This window comes from Haliotis asinina, chromosome 3 (genome assembly GCF_037392515.1).
Source record: "Haliotis asinina isolate JCU_RB_2024 chromosome 3, JCU_Hal_asi_v2, whole genome shotgun sequence".
Lineage (NCBI taxonomy): Eukaryota > Metazoa > Mollusca > Gastropoda > Lepetellida > Haliotidae > Haliotis > Haliotis asinina.
In genome coordinates, this window is record NC_090282.1 from 7,022,818 (window position 1) to 7,030,630 (window position 7,813).

Sequence of the window (7,813 nt, forward strand, 5' to 3'; positions counted from 1 at the left end):
TGCACATAGTAAATGTGAGGTCAGACATGGGGTGGGAACTTCTTTAGCGACTCGGAAATGAAAGTTATGAAAGAAATTATGTTGGCTGCAACAAACATTGTAACCGACCTTAGTACAAATTGTATGAGCTTAATATAATATGTCACTTATGAACATGGAGAGCTTACTTGCATCAAGGAAATCATAAATTGTAATATTTCATACTTGTTTTTCTGCAAGATATCAACTGTAGCAGTGTTCGCATTAATACAGAGACCTGCAATTTTTCTACAAAAATATATTAATCAAAACAAGCAAAAAATATTGTGCGTGTTTTGGACGCATAAATTCTGATCTACTTAATTTTAAAAAGTACCTTAAAACAGCAACATATCAGAAAAACCATTGAATTTTGAAATGATTCAGGATTGTAATGGAAATTGGGACTACATAATTATAATTTCATTTCTGCACACACTCCTACAAAACCTACTGCAAACACTGTACTCATCAAGGATAATGCACAAGTAAATGGACACTTATTGCAATTACAAAAAGGTGAAGCTGGCAAATATTATTATTTATAAGTTATCTGATATGATAGCTGCTTAACACTGCGCTCAGCAATATTCAAATAAGGTATTTGAAAGATATTGTTCACTTGAAGACATCTAACCTACAACAAACTGTATACTGTGATGCAAAATGCAGGCCAAAAGTTTGAATAAATAAATGAAAATGAAAGTGAATAGAAATATGCTACTTGGAAATGTCATGAAGTACATTCATAATACAGTAGAAGCTTTAACCTGGTGCTGCCATGTTTGTGCTGCACACATTTCTTCCTACATCACATGCATTTTCTGTTATTATACTTCTGTAGCTGGTATGTTCATAATGCAGGAGCTCACAATTTGCAGAACGTCTTGTTAACAAAGTGTCAGTCACACTAATGAAAAATACCTCATTAAACAGAATCTGACACATTCATATAAACCTTTATGACAGCCTTGATAGCTGAGTGACCCTTGACCCCAAATAATAGTGATAGGTGATTGACAACATAGCTTCGGGCAACGTCTATAACAATGTAAGTGACAACAAAACATGATATTGGGAATAGTGTTTATTACAATGTATGTTGGAGATATAACAATTGTTTACATAACAAGGTATGTGTATCAGCTGTTTACCCGAGTTAAAAAGCTTCAGTCAGAATATAACAAACAGCCTTATATATCTCACTAAAATGGCTCTAACAAAAGCAACCGAGGCTGAACCAAAGAGATCTACATGGACTCACTGTGCTCATACTGCAGGATCACACAGATGTTTCTTTGTTTAGGAATGGACAGTTCTGTTGTCTATACTGATCCTTAATCAGGTTTCAAGTGTCTAGTCAAGATGGGAACTGATAATAAGACCAACATGGACCTGTGTACACCAAAACTGATCACTGGCCATAGTCAAAATGCCTCACTCCATACCAGCGTATTTCCTTTACGTTATCATTTTGGAAAAATTCATGTTGAGATTGAAATGTAAAACATGTGATTGTGTTCAGAGAAATAAATCTCAAATCAACCTGAAAATATTTACTTTTCAGGTGATAATGAGTAGCAAGAGAACAAGACAAAACATTTGATTATTTACTCTTGAGGTGGTCTTTGATTGTAATCTGATTCCTGCAGTACAAATTCAGATTGAGATTCACTAGTTAGGGACCTTGTTCTTATCCAAAATCATGATGGCAAAAGAGTGAAATGAGGCATATGTTTGTAAATACGGATACTGTGATGATAGCTTAAAGCCAAATGTCAAAAACATCCAGAACAATGCATTGTGAAAATAATTAGACAAGATCCCTGCAAGTATGGTGATGTCTCTAGTGTAGCCAGCACCATAAGATCATATTAAAGCATGTATACTACTTCTATCACAGATAACAGAGAAATGTTTACACAAATATCAGCTAAACATATATAACAAATGTTCATAATGACTATTTTACAAGTATAAAATAGATTACAAAATGAAACTAAAATCCATAAGAAAGTAAAAAAACATATAGTTTTTATATGCCAGGATAAACAAGTATGCTGTTTTACACCTAACTATTGTATATACAAGCAGTGATACCTTGTGACCAACTGATACTGATAAATCAGGGCAGCAAAGTAAAATTACATACATCATCCTTGACATTATTGTTTCAGAGTACAAAAATGATACTGTCAATTATGGTGCTAAATTCCACATAAATAACAGTGCATAAAGCCGGGCTGTGAAACAGCTGTGGCAGAGTCATATAATCATGTTCAGAGTGATAATTATATAGACAGAAAAGGTAAGTTTGGAAGAAAGAATGGAACTTAGCAGATTCCAATTAATGAATGCTTCAGATAAACCACAAATGCCAATGTTACAGCAATGTAACAGGTACACTATCATGAGGAAAGTGTATAAAGTTGCATGTCAGATTAGTGAGTATTTCAAAACCAACTTCATTCCCAATTCAGGACTCATACCATAATTATTCTATAAAAATGTTCACCATAATTGTAAGTTTTGGGTAATTCAAGAAATCATGAACTAAATTCAACATGTTCATACTTTAAACAATGAAAAATTTTCAAACATTTTTTTGTTCATTACAACACACTTATCATTAGATAATTTTGGGACATCTTAACCATCAGAAAAAATGTAAAACGGAATGTTTCTGATTTTGTTCTTTAAGTAATTATGGTATGGTTCATCAATTTAGTGAGATGATGTTTCCACATCAGCAAGAAATGTATTCATTTGCAAGGGAAGACAAGTGAAAGGCAAACAATATGAGTGACATCTTGTTACTGTATGTCACAAAGTTTCTGGGCTACAATATACAATAAACAAGAACTTGTCATCCATATTATTTTCCTTTCACTTCCAATTCAACTTCTGAATGCCTGTCAAGAATCTCAAGGGAAAACAAAATGATAATAGGAAGTGTTTAGAAACAGAGTAAAACCTATGTGACCTTTAACAATATTGATGTGATTACTGTGTAGCCTCTTATGTCACCAACCTCAAGGCCAATATGTACATAAATGTACTTGCTGTGTGGGTTCTGACATCATTGACCTAAAGGCCACTATGTACATAGACATGATTACTGTGCAGCCACTATGTCACCGACCCAGTATGTATATAGATGTACTTGCTGTGTGGGTTCTGACATCATTGACCTAAAGGCCACTATGTACATAGACATGATTACTGTGCAGCCACTATGTCACCGACCCAGTATGTATATAGATGTACTTGCTGTGTGGGTTCTGACATCATCGACCTGAAGGCCACTATGTACATAGACATGATTACTGTGCAGCCACTATGTCACCGACCCAGTATGTATATAGATGTACTTGCTGTGTGGGTTCTGATATCATCGACCTGAAGGCCACTATGTACATAGACATGATTACTGTGCAGCCACTATGTCACCGACCCAGTATGTATATAGATGTACTTGCTGTGTGGGTTCTGATATCATCGACCTAAAGGCCACTATGTACATAGACATGATTACTGTGCAGCCACTATGTCACCGACCCAGTATGTATATAGATGTACTTGCTGTGTGGGTTCTGACATCATTGACCTAAAGGCCACTATGTACATAGACATGATTACTGTGCAGCCACTATGTCACCGACCCAGTATGTATATAGATGTACTTGCTGTGTGGGTTCTGACATCATCGACCTGAAGGCCACTATGTACATAGATGTGCCTGCTGTCTTGCCTCTAATGTTGGCAGCCTGAAGGCCACAATGGCCATAGATGTGCCTACTATGTGGAAGCCTGTAGAACTAGGGAGAACTATTGACAACCATAAACATCTGGTTACCTTCCACCGGGAATGCTAGTAAACTTTGTGATTCCTTAAACTCAGTTCTAAACACAAATATGCCTTCTACTCTGGAAGCCAACCAACATGGATAATCCAAACTGTATACACTTCTAAATATACCGAAGCTTTGATACAACCTTGCAACAAGTTAATAACACAAAATGCATATTTCAGGAACTAACATTGTCACATTTGTTCCTCCTCAGTACACTGAATGTACACCATCCATGACATAAGAGTTGGAGAGGAAGAGGAGTGGCACAATCATCGGATCATTATGCCCAGTTTTATTCCTGTATAGGTTTAGCGTAGGCTTGAGGCCTATTCACAGTTTTCACTGTCATATGATGGAAATATTGCTAACAGAGGCCCTCACAAATTACATATTTAATTCTTATGACTGGAACGCATCAGATCATTACAATATATGTAATAACTTTGTACAAAAGCATATCACAATGATCATGGTGTTCACATATATTCATATCATCTCAGTTCTAATTGAGAAATGACATTCTTCCACATCCCATTACACACCAGCGTACATGTCAGCCCGTGACTTTGCATCCTGAGAGAGCCTGTCAGACATGAAGTGATCCAGTAACTACTCAGACCAACAAAAAAATCAATTGCAGACTTAACTACTGCACCAAGAGCTCTCTGCCAATACACTACCACAGAATCAAATAATGATTTTCTCCATGTTCTGGTTGGTAGCTTCATTTCAAACAGGTTCCAGCATGAGCATAGGACAGTGGGACAGAATAAATACAATTGTCTTAAGTGAGAAGTAATGAATTATGTTTTCTGTGAATATCAATGGAACCTACCACAGAAGTCGTACACGCTGCCTTTTCACGCCTATAGATAAAGTTGTCTGAAAGAAGTGGTCAAAGGGTTTAGCTATGATTACAATGATGCTTCTGTAAGGTGAAATTCTTAAAGTCATCATATATGTATCTATCCCCAGGCCATACAATAAATACCAGATTTTACAAGCTGACCTTTCACATCCTGAAATTTTGTGTACCTGTTCGTGACATGAAACAAGGATCCCTGAATTTATCTATATATCTTGCTCACATGACACAACATGCATGTGGCACATTTCCACACAAGCTCGTAGCAAACATGGTTTTGATTGATAATTCAATGTCAAGGACAAAAGTGTAAACCTGAATTTACATGATCACAAGAGATAACAAGTACATAAATCACCACTAATTACTTTCTCCAGCAATTAACATACTGCTTCTCAAAGGATATGATCCATTCTGGGTTGCAAAATAAATGATCAGCACATTTTCACAAAGACGGGTTTAGAGATCGCAGAAGTCTTCTAAGCCATGAACCTCTCTATGCCAGCACAATCATGCCCAGTCAAGCATGGACAATTCTTTCGTCATGACACCTTCAAAGGGACATGCTGAATTATTCATGATTTTGAAAAAAAATAATGAGTATTTCATGATTTTGAGGAGTTTATATTGACATAGATAGCAAGCCTGGAAGCAGACAATGATCACAGCTGCGTCAGTGTAAGGCAGGTAGTGTGTTGCATTTACCAACATGCATGCCTAGACTACTTCACAGAAGTATCAATGTGCAACTCTGAATTTGTATGTGTGAGGTTAGAATATCCAAGGTATAGTCTTCACTGGTATCCTGGTATCCTCATGTTTTATTTTTTGCATAGATGAAAAAATATTCAATTGATATATAACATCTTTTCGCACATATTTTTGATAAAACAAATACATGTATTTCAAGAGTGCCATTTCAAAAGGCTTGCCTCAAATTAACCCTGCTAACTTAGATTCTAAACTTCTCAGTTTTGGAATATTCACGAACAAATGTGATAGACTAGTCTCTACACGTCTAAACTTAATATTTAAAATAGCAATAAAAATGAATACACTAGACATAACATTTGATTGACAGTCACCTGTCACTGTTTATGACAATGTTAAGATCAACTAACATGTATACCTGAGACATCAGTGATCAACCACAAGATCATGAATAATGCCCTGGACTGGAGACATAGAGATTCCTGTCAAATGTATTCAGCTACTTCAACAAAACAAATGTTACAAGCCTGGACTAATATTTAAGTGGTCACATATGAGAGCAGATAACATCCATACAGAACCATATTTTAGTCCTTGAAACGGAAATACTCCATACATGCAACTGACCTTGCAAGAGGAGATTGCATATGTCAATAATAGACTGATAATGGTGGCAGGAACAGAGACATGACATTTGAATTGGCTGAGGCAAGTGTAAGCACTCACATTTATGTGAAGGCAGTATCACAACAACAGATACATCTGAGATGTGTATCATTGACATTCTGTGTGTGCAACAGCAATATCCATAACATTAAATCAATAATCACTTGGCAATATTAAAAAAGTAGCTTTACAAGGATTGGGCCACTGTAAATTCTTCTTAAGAATCTCATATGTTGTTACCAAGGAATATTTGTGTGTAGTATTGGTACAGTAATATGCGTGTTCAGTGAGGAAGTCATTATTGCTGAATCTGTCAGTTAGAACCTGTAAGGAAAACACTACATGTAACCAGGACCATTTTTGACTGACTGCGCTCATGACCAATAAGAAAATGTGAAAAATAAATAAAAAAATGTCATTTATCACTTTTATTAAAAACTATCCATCTCCACTCAAAAACATTTTGAACAGTTCCCTAAATAAATGTAATCAAGCACAGGCAGGATTCAGACATCTTCGCACTACTCACTTGTCTTACCTGAATGTAAGAAAGGTTTCAAATGTGTAAGATAAATGATGTGCAACCTTGGTGTATCTCAAGCAATGTTTTCTTTAAACTCTAACTTGTGAGGACCTTGTCTAACCTGTTTGTTGCTTTCTTGCCTCCATGTACGTCGGCCAAGACATGCTGAGCCTAGACCAGTATGTTGAGAGGGATAGGATGCCATGCAGAGGTTAATTTCATAGTCTGCTGGTCAAGCCCTCAACACAACTGTTGTTTAGTCCACATACTATCAAAGTGTTACCTTGTATCCAGTGTCGGAATATAATTAATACAGAGCTGAAGCATAGTTGAACAGAACCAAACACCTCCGTCAAAAGCCCCTTTGGACAAATGCCCCATAGCGAGAAAATACAAGACAGAAGCCCCACATGAAATTCTCTCAAGGTGGTCTTGAGTAGGGTGTGGGCTTAATTAAGACACATAAGAGTTGTTTTGTTTTCAAGGATGGTTGTGAGGAAGAAAGATTAATAAATATAGTTAGTGTTAAGAGGGTCTTCTGATTGTTTCATTCAATTAAATGTTCAGTGTTAAAAAGATCTGCTCAATGGGCAATGTCAAGACTGTGAACTCTGTTGTAATTGGTGACTTTGAGATGGCCACCTTGAGAGCAGTTAAGTCTGTATTTGGGAATCATGTGAAGACCCAATGTTGTTTCTACCATTTTACCCAGAGCAGCTGGTGGAAAATACAAGAAATGGAACTTGTCACACTGTACAAGGAGAACAACCACACACTGTAAGATTAGGGTAAGATGCAATAAAGACTGTATTAAGAATATATGATGTGACAAGTATTAGTAACAGGTTTGATCTGGCAAGTAGTGCTGCTCAGAAAATGTGTGTTCAAATGCTACATTCATTTTTTATATTACAATATAGATATATCTTGAGTTAAACCTGAATGGTTTTCGTAATATTATCTGGGGCTTTTGTCATGTTAACAAAAGCACACATGTTTGATCATCGGGTTGCACTCAAAGGCACCAGTTTTTGCTGTATGTAGCTGCATGCTGTATGTAGCTGCATGCTGTATGTAGCTGCACCCCTTAGCATCGCAGGTTGCCATGTTGGTTTAAACTCAGTTAACCAACAGTCACGGTTCAACAAAGCGAGCATTGTCCTATGACATTCACAA